General features: G+C 52.1%; 1 protein-coding gene across 1 annotated transcript in view; it reads left to right on the top strand.

Annotated features, from left to right (window-relative positions):
• LOC105181493 (SET and MYND domain containing, class 4, member 2) overlaps window positions 1-13,262 on the top strand; it is a 65,345-nt gene that overhangs the window by 32,689 nt on the left and 19,394 nt on the right. The gene's annotated exons all lie outside the window — the stretch shown is intronic.

The following is a 13,262-nucleotide window of genomic DNA, read 5'->3' as shown; positions in this document are numbered from 1 at the left end:
CGCTCTCCCCGTCGCTCCCCCACCTCCCCCCTCCGCCCCCCCCCCCGAAGATCGATGGGGAATCGAGTTATCGGCGTTAGTAGATCGAGCGTACCTGCGCCGCGTTAACCCACGAAACTTTATTGGCAATGCGCCGCGCCGCGCGGACTCACGCGTGCCCGGACTCGCGATCGCCGCGAATTCCAGAAAATCGACTCTCCCGCTCGCTCGCTCGATAGGGCCGCGCTACCCTCCGCCCTCCACCTCTCCCTCCTCTTCCACGCCCGCTCGTCGACCGCCCGGGTACTTGCGAGCTTAGCAAACCTTTTCCGCCCCCCTTCTCTCTCTCTCTCTCTCTCTCTCTCTCTCTCTCTCTCTCTCTTGCTCTCTTCTCTCTTCCCTCACGCCCCCTCACCCTCGCTGCCAGCCCTCCGGAATGAGAAACTTCTTCCTCTCGCGGTCTTCCGGCCCGCGCTCCTCTCTTCCGGTGAGCGGGAGAGGATAGGCGGAAGTGGTGTAGCGCTTTTCCAACTACCAGACGATCGTCTGATTCATGCGCGCACCTGGAGGCGGGGGAGGGAGGGAGGGAGGGAGGAGTGCGAAAGGTGCAACGCGTCGTATTTTCGGCTCCTCCTCAGCCGCATTCCAAGGGGTGTAGATTTCACTCGATGGTCCTGGAGACGCGCTGCATGTACGAGGTGGGAGGGGGGATTTTTTCCAGCCGGGCACGAACGACGTCCTCGACGAGACGTGTCGGGACGAGATGGGTGTGCATGAATGTGCTGGCGATTTTTATGCTTTTATTTTTGCTAAAAGGTCGCGTCCCTTATCGGTGGTTCGTACACGGAGAAAATATTGCGGTAGAAATTGCGTTAAAATGGTAGTCCTTGGTACAATATTGCCCGTCAAGTCGAACAGTACCCGTACTGCAGCATGAATTACTGTAAAAGGAGTGAGTGACGATAAAACAAAGCGGAGCAACAGGACATTCAGGTGACTGCGAGACTGTAAAAAGTCTCGCAAGCGTGCACAATATTTCTGAGCGAACACGTGGCACAATTTCGCGGTTATATTTCTGTCCAAGATTGCAAAAATTTTGTCGCCATTTTCGCGAGAATATTTTCTCCGCGTGCGGCGGACTCGTATGTCTTTCCCGCAGATTGACGAAACGGAAATACGAAGGAAAACGGTACGAAAGAATCATAAAAATCTACCGAAGACCGAAGTATGTCACGTAAAGTTTAATATGAAAATTTGGGTGGGTGTAATTTTTAGTAAATTTCTTGCCGCGTCATTTCGCAACAAAGACAGGACTGTGCGTTACTGTGCGTGAGGTAAATTTCAATTAACTCATATTCGCCTCGTAAATGCAGTTAACAATTACATAAGTGCGATTAAAAAATTTTTCCGCCTCGTGACGAATCGCCGTTTGCGCACCCCATATTTAAAAATGTCCTTCGAACCTTTCCATACGCGAGCTCTCGTGATGCGCGGAGGTTCGCAGTCTCGTTAATCTCGCGTGTTCGTAATCTCGCGGCGAAAAGAGAGAAGCATCGTAATCGTTATGCAAACGATCATACTCCACCGTCGCGGGAACATATCCGCTCTAATCGAATGGAACATTGCCCATACAACATTAGAGTCCCCTCCGACAATGAGCTCGAGTGAAATTGTCGCTTCGTGCGAAAAAATCGACTGGGAGATCGCGAAGGGGGCGAAAATTGACCACGCGTTGTCTCATCCGGGAATCACAACGACGTAAGGATAGAATCGTTTCGTCTCACCCGAAGGATCCCAAATTACTCACTCACACACCGCGACGCAATTCCGCCACTCTTCATTTCTGTCTCGGGTGAGATTCCACTCGAAGATATTCACACAGAGCAACACGAGAGAGAGAGAGAGAGAGAGAGAGAGAGAGAGAGAGAGAGAGAGAGAGAGAGAGGAGTAGAGAGATGATCGCGCTGCCGCACGTATGCGACGTCGGTCGCGAACGTGTTAAGCTTAACATGCGACACGAGAGCGAGAGCGGGGGAGAGACACACAGGAGGCAGCAGGTAGAGAAGAGCGAGATGAAAGCAAGGAGATTCGCACGGTAACGCTCATCAGCATACGCTCGTAATCGCTTATCAACGCCCGTTTGGCCTCCGCGCGCGCGCGCGCGCGCTGTCAGCTTATATTTCGCTACAAAAGTTAATTAAGCAGCCCGAGTCTCACACGGCCGAGTCTTATCCGCGCGATACGGCAGCCCGATACGCCTGCCTGCACTGCGAGGGCGTTCCGAGGAGGAGTCGCGAGATACCCCGCGGATGCCACGGGGATCCGATTAACTCCGGCTCCGCAAGCTCACTCTAAGACGTAAACCGTAAGAAATGGACCAACCGCGGCCGCTTCTTCATGAACCGTGGGAAGAATAATCGCCCGCGCTTGGTTAATTCGCTTACTGCTCGCGTCTTAACCCTATGAGGCACGTATTTTTTTTTCAGAAAATCCGAATCTCATGAAAATTTATATTTTCGGGGGTTTCTGGGCTCGCTGATGACGAATCCGTTATCAGATCTTCGAAATTCAAGATGGCGGACGCAAAAATGAAAAATCGCGATAATTTCGGTCTGACTATGGGTATTGTGGGGTTTTCGGAGTCGCTGATTACGAATCCGTTGTCAGATTTTCAGGATTCATGATGGCGGCCACAAGTATGAAAAATCGCGATAATTTCGGTGACATCGATGATTCGTAATCAGCGATCTTGAAAGCTAACCCAAGTGCAATTTCAGCTAATCGTGTGCAAATTTTATGATCCGCCATCTTGGAAAATAAATTTTAGAATTTAGACCTCAGATTCGTAATCAGCGAGCTCAAAAACTAACCAGAGTACAATTTTAGCTAATTTAATAAAAATTCTATGATCCGCTATCTTGGAAAATTAATTTTGGAATTTGGACCTCAGATTTGTAATCAGCGACCCAAAAAAACCCCAAATTTTGATTTTGAGCAGAAAATTCACTCATAGTTCGTGGAAAATGATTTTTTTCTGTAAGAATGTGTATTTTTTCCCAGTTCATTTATTTATAATAAATGGACAACTTATGCAAAACACTTTTCAACCTTCCATGTTATGTCCCCATATCATATAAGAAGCTAAAAAACGCAAAAAACCCGACAAGAATCCCTCAAATATGAAATATTTCATGAAAATGTGAGAATAAATAGGTGGTAAGTATACTTACCACTATGCCTCAAAGGGTTAAAGCAAACTCGCGAATCCTCATCAAGGCGAGCCTCACAACGCGAATTGCCTGCGTGGCGATAACGAAAGCGACGCTTATCTTTGATAAGTGCTCCATTCACTAACAAGTGAAGTAAAAATCGCCAGTCGGTCTATCGACTGGTCGTGATCGGGGGAGGTGTTTTTTAGTGGGTAAAAACCCCACACTATCCAATTGGGTGTCTTTTAAAGATTTTTCACCTCCCACTGAAAAAGAAAATTAAAAAGAAAATAATGAAAGTCGCGCGAGACGAGCCGCACGAGGATCGAGCGATCGTGCGAAGCATTCTCGAGCCGCAGGACTGCCGTCCTATCGAGATTCCTCGGTTCTGATCGGGCAATTCTTACGTTACGGCTGCGGCGATTCGTGCGGAGGTCCTAAGAATCATCCGGCGTGGTTCGCCGAACTCGCTGCGACAGCCGAGTATCGAACCGCCGGATGACGACGGACGCAAGAGGATGACCGATTGTCGCCGCCGAGTCTCAAAACACAGCGGCGACGTTTGTGCGAACGGCGGCGAGAATCAGGAGACAAAAGCGCGCGCTTTATTCCATCGAGTGGCGGATTCGAGTTTCTGCGGTCGGATTAACGCCGTGCATCCGCACCCCCCGCGCTGTTGCTTCCGCCGCGCTGCCGCTCCCGGGGTATCGGTGTACGGCTTTATGTCTGATTCCCCTGCAACTTCTGCCAAGTTGTATTAGGATTGAACTACGCGCGCGCGCGCGCGAGCGAGAGAGACGCAGAGGGAGAGAGAAGATGAGGGGGTGAGAGAGAGAGAGAGAGAGAGAGAGAGAGAGAGAGAGAGAGAGAGAGAGAGAGAGAGAGAGAGAGAGAGAGAGAGAGAGAGCGGGGTATTGATCCTTGATAGTTCGCGAACGCCCAGCAATCGCGGCAAGAATAATTCGGCAACGATACAGTAACGAGCTTAATCTCGCAAGTCACTCCGCCGGCGTTATCGATTCGCGCGCGCGCGCGCGCGCGCGAGCGGCATCCGTTTCACGGCCGGCCGGCCAGCCAGCGGCGGGCGGAAAAACGGCGGAGCGGAGCGCGGAAAATATAACGGAGGAGTAATTGAAAGGCAAACGACGGGATAAGGGCGGCTGCCCGTTGGCAGCATCGAGAAAAAAGAAGAATCCGGCAGCACCCTCCGCCCTCCGTATTGCTTCTCACGGGGGCGGCAAGGTGGAGAAGTAACTGCGCCGGAAAGAAATCGCGCGCTCCGTTCTGATTAACTCGAGAAGCGGAGTGACCATCGAGTGATTCTTGACGCGAGAGTGAGTTTTACGCAGGCGGGGGGGAGGGGGCGGCGCCCGAGTGAATATTCTCAGTCGGGAGAATCGGGAGTTTCGCACGTCGAAGCTGTTTTAGCGCGATCGATTCATATGGGCTTAGAATTCGCTCTGAGCTCGAGCGAAACTCTCGCGAACCGCGGTACCGTCGTTGTCGCTTCGCTGAATGTTCGCTCATCTTCCGAGCGAAACTTCGCTCCGGCAGATCGAGGCGAGCGAATTTCTTCGCGGAGAAATTCCGCTCTCTCGTCGGTTGCTGCGAACAATCCAAGACGAATGGAATTGTATAAGTCATGTCCTCTCTGAATTTTTTTCTCCTGCGAAGTGAAGTTTGACTCGAGGAGGGCAAATCGACGGCCGAGTCGACGCCCGGCGCTCTCAGCGATTCTCCCCATTCTGACTCTCGTCGGGCGAATGTTTCCGCTCGAGATTGAAGAGTGAATTTAATATACTCCGCCGCCGCGGAGGAACTTGTTTCCTCTAATCGGTCGGGACATTACGGAATCAAAATCTACTCTAATCTCGAGCCAGACACGCAGCCCTGCGCGAGCGCTAGTATTTTCACCACCGCCCCGAGTGAAGATACGCCATTTTCCATTCACTTTGAGCGAAGTTCCGCTCCGAAAGACATTCCGATGTAGAGCTCTGAGTAATTAGATCGATATCGCGTTACGGTTTGTTCTCCAAGCGGAAGAAAGCGTTACGTGTTTAGTAACAACGCGCATCGACTCGTCGCGCCTGAATTGTCGGTAATGAATTAAGATCAACACGCACATGCGCACACAGACGCCGATCCATATGACGGGTCGAGAGCGATTGGTGTTAGTCCGAGAAACTGGATTCCGGCATTGGATCCGGGCCGAAATCAGGCCGGGATGGGTCAGGCGCACCGGCAGGACGCGCCGATGGGAAAAGCGCGGGAATGCAATCACCGGCCTAAAAATCCGCAAACCCGTATATCGGAATGTTTGACGAAACGTCGGACGCGATCCGGTTCCGATCCGGCGTCGAATCCGTGCGGGAATGCGGCCGCCACGCCGGGTTGAGAAGCGAAACGCGGGGCCGGCTATGGTTTCCATGGTAACCCACACAGTCGATTTTCCCGGGAAACGCTTAATTCGATATTCCTTTGGAAGAGAGGCTGCCGCAAATATATGCAAACATATAATGCGTGCCGCTCGAGCGACGCCTCGGATTCGCTCGCGTCATCGCGCAAATCCGTGTCTCTTTCTCTTCTTCCCCCTCCCGCACCCCCCCCGCCACCCTCCCGCTTTCGCTCATCCTCCTCGACTTCAGCGACAAAGAAGAGACTTTTGACGACTTGGCAGCCTGAAGAGCGAATGCGAGAGAGAGAGAGAGAGAGAGAGAGAGAGAAAGAGAGAAAAGGAGAAAACGGAAAAGAGAGAACGGCCTCATCAGAGGACGGGATACTCCACCTTCCGACAGGGGAGGGGGAGTATTTAATCGAAATGCACCGTTTTTATGCGAGACAATTTCGTTGGTCCTTTGTGACGCGTGTCGCGAGGTGGGCCAAGATAACACATGTTTCACGCGTGTCGAAGGTCGCAGGCGGCCGTTTCCAGCGCTTCTCCATTCGTCTTCTCATAATGAGATTCGTCTAGACGCGGATAATTCTATCGGCTCCTTCGTTCTCCCCTCCCCCCCTCTCTCTCTCTCTCTCTCTCTATCTGTATTTCTCTCTCTTGCCCTGGCTCTTCCACCCTCATCGCCCATCGCGCAATCTCGCTTCGCTCATCGAACGGGGATAACTCGCGAGATAATAAAAATAATTTGGCCGGCGCCTCGAAGAGAGAGAGAGAGAGAGAGAGAGAGGCAGCAGATTCGATCGTCCCGAGCGAGTTCGTTAAACTCGATTAGACTCACGCCCGGGAACGAACAACCTCCCCCGCGTGTCGATTGTGACAGTCTCGACTGCGAGCGCATTCCCGGGAGCGTCTCCGCCGCGGGTGGGGCGGCCGGTCTTTCCTCGAGGGGGAGGATTTCCGCGCGTCTGCTCTGTTCGAGCGGTTCCCTCTCGCAACGAAACACGTGCCCGCGAGAGAGGGGAGACGGTCCAGCCACGCATCCCCCGCGATTAATCGAAGCTCTTTGGCTCGGTGGTTAGCCGGCTTGCGGAGTCGCGATAGGAATTCCACCTCGCTTACATCAGACGTCCGGCGCGGCGCGATGGGCACGAGGACGTGGCCGAGGACGAGGACGAGGACGAGGACGAGGGTAAGTAGGTAGGTTGGTAGGTAGCTAGGTTACACGAAGTTTGTGCGAGGGGGAGAGCGAACGGCCAGAGGGAAGGGAAGGACGAACAAAAAGACACTTTCCAATTACGGCCGGTGCCCCGGTGCGCGCGGGCTCCGGTGTAGCTGACGGCCGTTTAGCTACAAAGAGACGAATCGACGTCGATAACTTGGCGCGCGCATCATTTGAGCGCCAAATACCATGTCGGAAAATATCGGATTTCCCGCGCAAACGAGGCGTGCCGTCGACGGGACGGACGCCGGTAGAGGGTGGGCGGCAGGGAGTGAGAGAGAGAGAGAGAGAGAGAGAGAGAGAGAGAGAGAGAGAGAGAGAGAGACAGGGACAGCTGTCGAACAATTCCATGCATTCGTGAGCACGCGCGTCCGACGAAGTATATGCGGAAACAATATTATTTCGCCGATGCTTCGTACACGCGACTGGACCGGCCCGACCGACCTTCGGAGGGTCCTGGATCTCCCTCTTATCTTTCTCTCTCTCTCTCTCTCTCTCTCTCTCTCTGTCTCTGGTCTCTCGTCTCTCCCGTTCTAGGTCCGAGATCTGCATCGGCAAAGCGAGGATGAGGGATCTCCTCCACGTCGCGAGCAGGCTGTATCGCAGAAATGATATCTTGGTCGAATTATTCGGATCGGGAATAATTTACGCCCGGGGCGTTCTTATTTCCCGTGGCACCGTCGCCCACGTGCGCGTTCCGCTCCGCGAAATTGACTCGACCTTAATTAAATGGCTAGTGACGAATTTTCGCGCGTTGATTAAAGTGACTTTTTGTCTGTCGCTCGTGCGCGAAGGAGACGGAAAGAGAAAGGGAGAGAGAGAGAGAGAGAGAGAGAGAGAGAGAGAGAGAGAGAGAGAGAGAGAGAGAGAAAGAGGGACAAGAGTGGGAGAGAAGAGGCAGAGTGTTAATTATTTTAATGCAGATTAATTAGATCTCCGCTAGCATGGCCGCAGTTTCGGCCGCGTCGAAAATCCTCGGCTCTGAGCGACGCAACACGCGTGTCTCAAAAGACGTCTTGAGCTTCCCGTATTCCCGCCATCTTGATTAATGGCCGTATTGATTAATGACGTCAGAAGCGAGAAAACATGTGTTGAAAATTCTTCGATCGACAGAATACGTCGAGACGAAGAGGATCCGTAAAACCGACATTCGTGATCGATCGAGTGCTCGTCTGAAAAATATTCCGGAAACTTGCCTCTCGTTCTAACGATCGATAAATAGCCGCGAACTTAACGGCGACGGGATCACGAGAGGGAGAGAGAGAGAGAGAGAGAGAGAGAGAGAGGGAGAGGATGAGTCGAGGAAGAAGCTTACGTGCGACGTGAATCTTGCGGCTGCTCGTTGACTGTCAGAAGCGACAGGACAATTCTCGGGGCATTTTACGAATGCGCCCAATCGATCACGAGTGTCATTTCCTGGACATATCCTTCCGTTACAACGTGCCTCGCGGGGATCCTCGGCGTGAACTTTCTCGCTTCTGATCGTCATCAATCACGAGTTCCGTCCGTGAGAAAGCGCTGGCCTTAAAGACGTCCGAAGGACGTCCCGCTTGTTTCAGCCGGCTTTCGGACGTCTCTCAGACACGCGTGCCGTGCGCGTTAATCCTTTCGCGTCGACGACCCGAACCGCGGCCGCGCGAACAATCCGAGGAACGATCCTGAGGACTGAGGCACGACAAGCGCACGCTCGTCGCGCGAACATAATATACGGCAGGATACGATTATTGAACCGCGGATGAAAGTGACGCTCTCAGTGACGCGGGGCAGGGGGCAGGGAACGCGGGGGTTTAATTAGATTTTTATTTGCGCGCTTTATTGAGGATAATAAAATATCCGCGCGAATATTTCGCGTGTATGTATCCGATGACAGAAGCCGCGCCGCCACGCCGCGCCGCCTGCTCGTGCCTGCCTGCCGCGCGGCCGGCAATTAGCGATCAATCGATCGGAATCGCAAACAGAAAAAAAGAGGCGAAAAATATGAAATTTTGATCGGCCGTGTCGATAACCCCGTGATTAACGGCGGCAACCGGTCATCGCGCGGACGCGGCCGCGGAGCTCCGGTTTGATCTCGGCCGTGTTTATTCGCGTAAATGCCGTTTATACACGCCCGCCCGACCGAGCGAGCGGCTTCAAAAGCGGCCGGCCCGAGGGCAGGGAAGAAACGGAGCAGGAACGGCAGGTGGTAGATGCCGAGGGTGGAGGAGCAGGAGGAGGAAGAAAGGGAGAAAGAGACGAAGCATTTTCCGCGGACTCGGCTTCTCATTCCGCGGCGACGGCCAACGGCGAAACGATACTCTCGACGCTTACGCTTTTCAGCTAATGCCCTCTCCCCCTCCCTCTCTATCTCTCTCGCGGCTCTCTCTGAACGCGAATAGCGGCTTGACTCCCGTAGCAGACGAGATGCCTGGAATTTCTCCGCCAGTGGCAAAACTTTGTTTGCCCCGTGGACCGGGAATTAAATTAAAAGACGCGTCGCGCGCGACGCTCCCTCCCCCTCCCCTCTCTTTCGCTCCGTCGCTGCCTCTTCGCTCTGTCACGCTCGCTGTCTGTCTCTCACCCTCTTCCGGTCGTCGCGTCGCGACGATACATTACTTTCTACCGCTTTTAATACTCTCATCAGATTGGATTCATTTATCTCTCACCCTAAACTTAGAAAATCCGATCCACCGCCTCCCCCCCCCCACCCCCGTTACCCCGCACGTGTTCTCCGTCGAGTGACACGCAGCGCTAAGCGGTGAGAATAAATTGAAAATCTTTTCGACCGGCGAAGAGAATTGCCGCTCTTTTCGCGGCGCCCCCGGTTCGCGTGCATCAACTTCGGTAATTAGCCTTGTATCAATTAATAAATTCTGTCACGCACGCTTCTTTTGCTCGCCGCACTCGTGTACCACTATCGCTCTCTTTCTCTCGTCATTTCTCTCTCTCTCTCTCTCTCTCTCCCTCTCTCTCTTTCGGCCCGTGCCACTCTCTCAAGAAGCCGCGCGTTCTTGATTTTAAGAGTGCTCGACGAGCTCGACGACGACTTCTCGCGCGGTCTGTCAGTCGGCAGACGATCTCTTGATGTTTCACGTTGAACACGGAAGAAAAGGGCGAGAAGGAAAGAAGCGGGCGAGAGGGGCGGTAGGAGAGGAAAGACGGAGAAAGACAGTGGGGCGAAATAAAATGTCGGATCGGCAGGACCTCCCCCGACGAGCGAAATCCAGCGGAATATTTACGCGCCGGCGGCACATGCAACGCAATCCGGCGCAATCCAGGCGCGATTAATTCCACTTTGGGTCGCGAGCGATTGCAACAAAGACGGCTAAATTATCGCGCGGCAAGGCTGGAGGAGAGCGGGCCGAGAGGAGAGCGGGGCAAATCGCCCCGGTAATAAGTGTAAGGACATTATTTCACGCGCTCTCGCAGTCTGAATGCGAGCTACCGCTTCCGTCGCTGCTGCTTCTCCTCCTCCTCCTTCTCCTCCTCCTCCTCCTCCTCCTCCTCCTCCTCCTCCTCCTTCTCTTTCCGCTACTGCTACTTCTACTACTACTGTTCTACTACTCCGGCTACTACTACAGCGACGAGTTCGCCCGACTAATTGATCGTTAAGAGTATCTCCGAGTTGAGCCAACCCCCGGACCGTTTCAACCGCTCAAACAGAGACAAGCGTTTCTTTGTTTTCGAACGTGGAATTGTAGCACCACAAAGCAGCCCTCGAGCGCTTCATGGCTTAAGCCGAAAACGCGATTCGAAGGTTGTGCTGCTGCTGCTGCTGCTGCTGCTGTAGGTGCGGCCGTTCGTAACTGAACTTCATTTACTTCAACCTTCGCCCCCGCCCCCTCACCCCGCCATTGCTGTTCTTGCAGCCGCCGCCGCCGCCGCCGCCGCCGCTCTGCAAGAGCTCGCGAGTCTGACTGCGGTCCAATCAAATTAGAAGAGTGTTCAAAGTATCAGCGGCGCTCCCCGTTGGATAGATCCGTCTAACTTCTTAAGACTTAAGACGCGGCGAGCGTTGCACGCCTCATAAGAGCTTATCATCCGCCTTATCGCCGCGCTGATAACCGCCGCGGAGCGTCGGCCGAATATAAATGAAATTATTACTTGGCGCTGCGCAGCGCGCTCTAGCGCCGGAACCCCGAAAAGCGCACGGAGACAGCTTCGCGAAAGTGAGGTAGCGCGCGAAAGTGTGTGTGTGTGTGTGTGTGTGTGTGTGTGTGTGCGTGCGTGCGTGCGTGCGTGCGTGCGTGCGTGCGTGTGTTTGTGAGAAGCTGCGACGACAGATTTTACCTTCAGAGTGTGTGATCGCCTACAGGCGTCTGACGAAGTCTTCGTTGTGTGCAAACTGAGCCTTCGGGCGTTCTCATTTGTTAACCAGGATCCTCAAGTATTCAGATATCTAACTATCCGCATATCTGAGATCGGTTTCGGTCGGGAAGGTCAAAGCCGCAGTTTTCGGATAATTCAAATAACCTGGATTATTCGGATCCAAGTTGGGACTGTTGCGAAAGATTCAGCTGCAGAACCGAATTATGGATTGGAATTATATAAGAAGAAAAAAGAAACAGATAAATAAAAATGAAGCAATTTAACACAATCAAAAATGCGATGCGAAATAATTATTATTCAGATACATAAACAAGCGCGATAATCTCAGATTGAATCGTCAAATTGAATCGGTAAAAAGTATCGTCTGATTCGGCGGAGAAAGCTGCTTTGGGGATGTTGTAAAATTCGTGAACCTGATTGGCGTGCACTCTTGGCTGAAACCAACACATCACACTCCGATCAGATTCACGAATTTCACAAAGTTGTATCTTGTTTGGAGTCGCCGTATAAATTTTATCCATTTTTTATCAGAAGAGGAATCTAGAGAGAGCAATTTTTACTCGTGGCGCAAAATAAATTCGCATTCTCGCATGTAGAGAGAGAGAGAGGGGAAGAGAGAGAGAGAGAGAGAGAGAGAGCGCGCGAGAGAGTGGGAGAACTAGGTATATTTTTTTTCTCTGACACGCATGGCCATGTCATTGCATATTTTCTCCATTCATCGTGCGCCGCGCATTCTTCGCGGTAATCGATCCGCCGTATCATAAATCAGTAAGTGGATCCTGCAATTTTAACGCGCACTCCGTCCTCACCCGCGGGTATTATCCCCTCTGAATTCTGCGGACTCGCCTCCCCTCCCGCTCTTTTCCTCTTGTTCGTTTTGACATTTCGTTTTTCTCCCCACGCTTCCACACGACCGACCGACCGACCGACCGACGGCGGATGCGTTTCGTTAACTGTACGAGCGCGGTGCGCGGAAAATTCGAAGAACGAAATTCGAGCGGATGTGCAAGACCCGCTGATTATTCCGCGGCGTGTACGCGATCGCCGCGGCGAGCCGGAATTTTCGAGCACCGTGAACGATAAATGAGAAAACAGAGGTAAGGTGAATGTCCCAATTAGCGGCTGAATAACCTCGTCGTGAAATATAAATTCACGAATAAAATCTACACGAGTGCAAATTTATAAATCAATAATGCGCGCGTTAAGCTGAGTACATTAAACTGATCAAGCTGAGTACACTAACTGATTGTCGGAAAGCTTGAACGTTTGAGGTTTTGAAAATTTTTATCTCTTTGTAACATCTCACCAAAAATGACTGAAGTTGTCATTCCCATAAATAATATATTAAGCGGCGTGGCAGTTTAGTGACATTTGTTCTCTCATTGATAGTTTAACCTTGAAGGAAGAAAATAACTCGCACGCAAATCCGCACCGGAAAGACGTCTGATAGTAAATTGTATCGAAATTTCTAAGATGTCAATGAATAATTGCTTGAATTCTGTCCCCGTCAGCGATAATACATAAACTTTACAGTGAGAACACACGTTTGCGATAAATAAAGATCCGTGGTGTCAGCTGATTTATTGAGGAAACGGCCCAAGTGTCGCTAATTCGGACATTCACCTTAGGCAAAATCGCGGAGGCGCTCCGGCGAATGCAGCGAGCCGATCGTCATATTTCACGCGGCGATCGGTAAGTACGATAAATGAGCGCCCGCTTATTGCGGGAACCGCGGCCGACAGGTGGATAATTTTCGAACTGTTGCGCAAAACTGATTAATAATACGTAACGAAGTGGACCGGGGCGCAGCGAGTGAGGGAAAACGACTAATTGTTTGGCGGAAATTACGGTTATGTTTAACTACGTGAAGAGAGAGAGAGAGAGAGAGAGAACGAATACTTTTTCGAAATTAGCGGGAAACAGTCAGAATATCGCAATTACTACAACAGGCCGGGGTTTGTTGTTGTCCGCTTCGGTGAGCGAGAACGGAACTCGCGCGCGCGCGCGCGGCGCGTAGGTATCGTCGCTTCACGGATCATGATTAGTCGTTCGAGCGTATACATCCTCTTCGGACCGCAGTAATTTCTTCCATTCATTAGAGCACCGCAGTGGGCAACGTGCCACATGCGAGCGTCGCGACCGAGATAACCGGAAA

The sequence above is a fragment of the Harpegnathos saltator genome, unplaced genomic scaffold, assembly GCF_003227715.2.
Source record: "Harpegnathos saltator strain DR-91 unplaced genomic scaffold, Hsal_v8.6 scaffold119, whole genome shotgun sequence".
NCBI lineage: Eukaryota > Metazoa > Arthropoda > Insecta > Hymenoptera > Formicidae > Harpegnathos > Harpegnathos saltator.
Note: the sequence above shows the minus strand (reverse complement) of the source record. Positions and strands in the feature narration are given on the sequence as shown.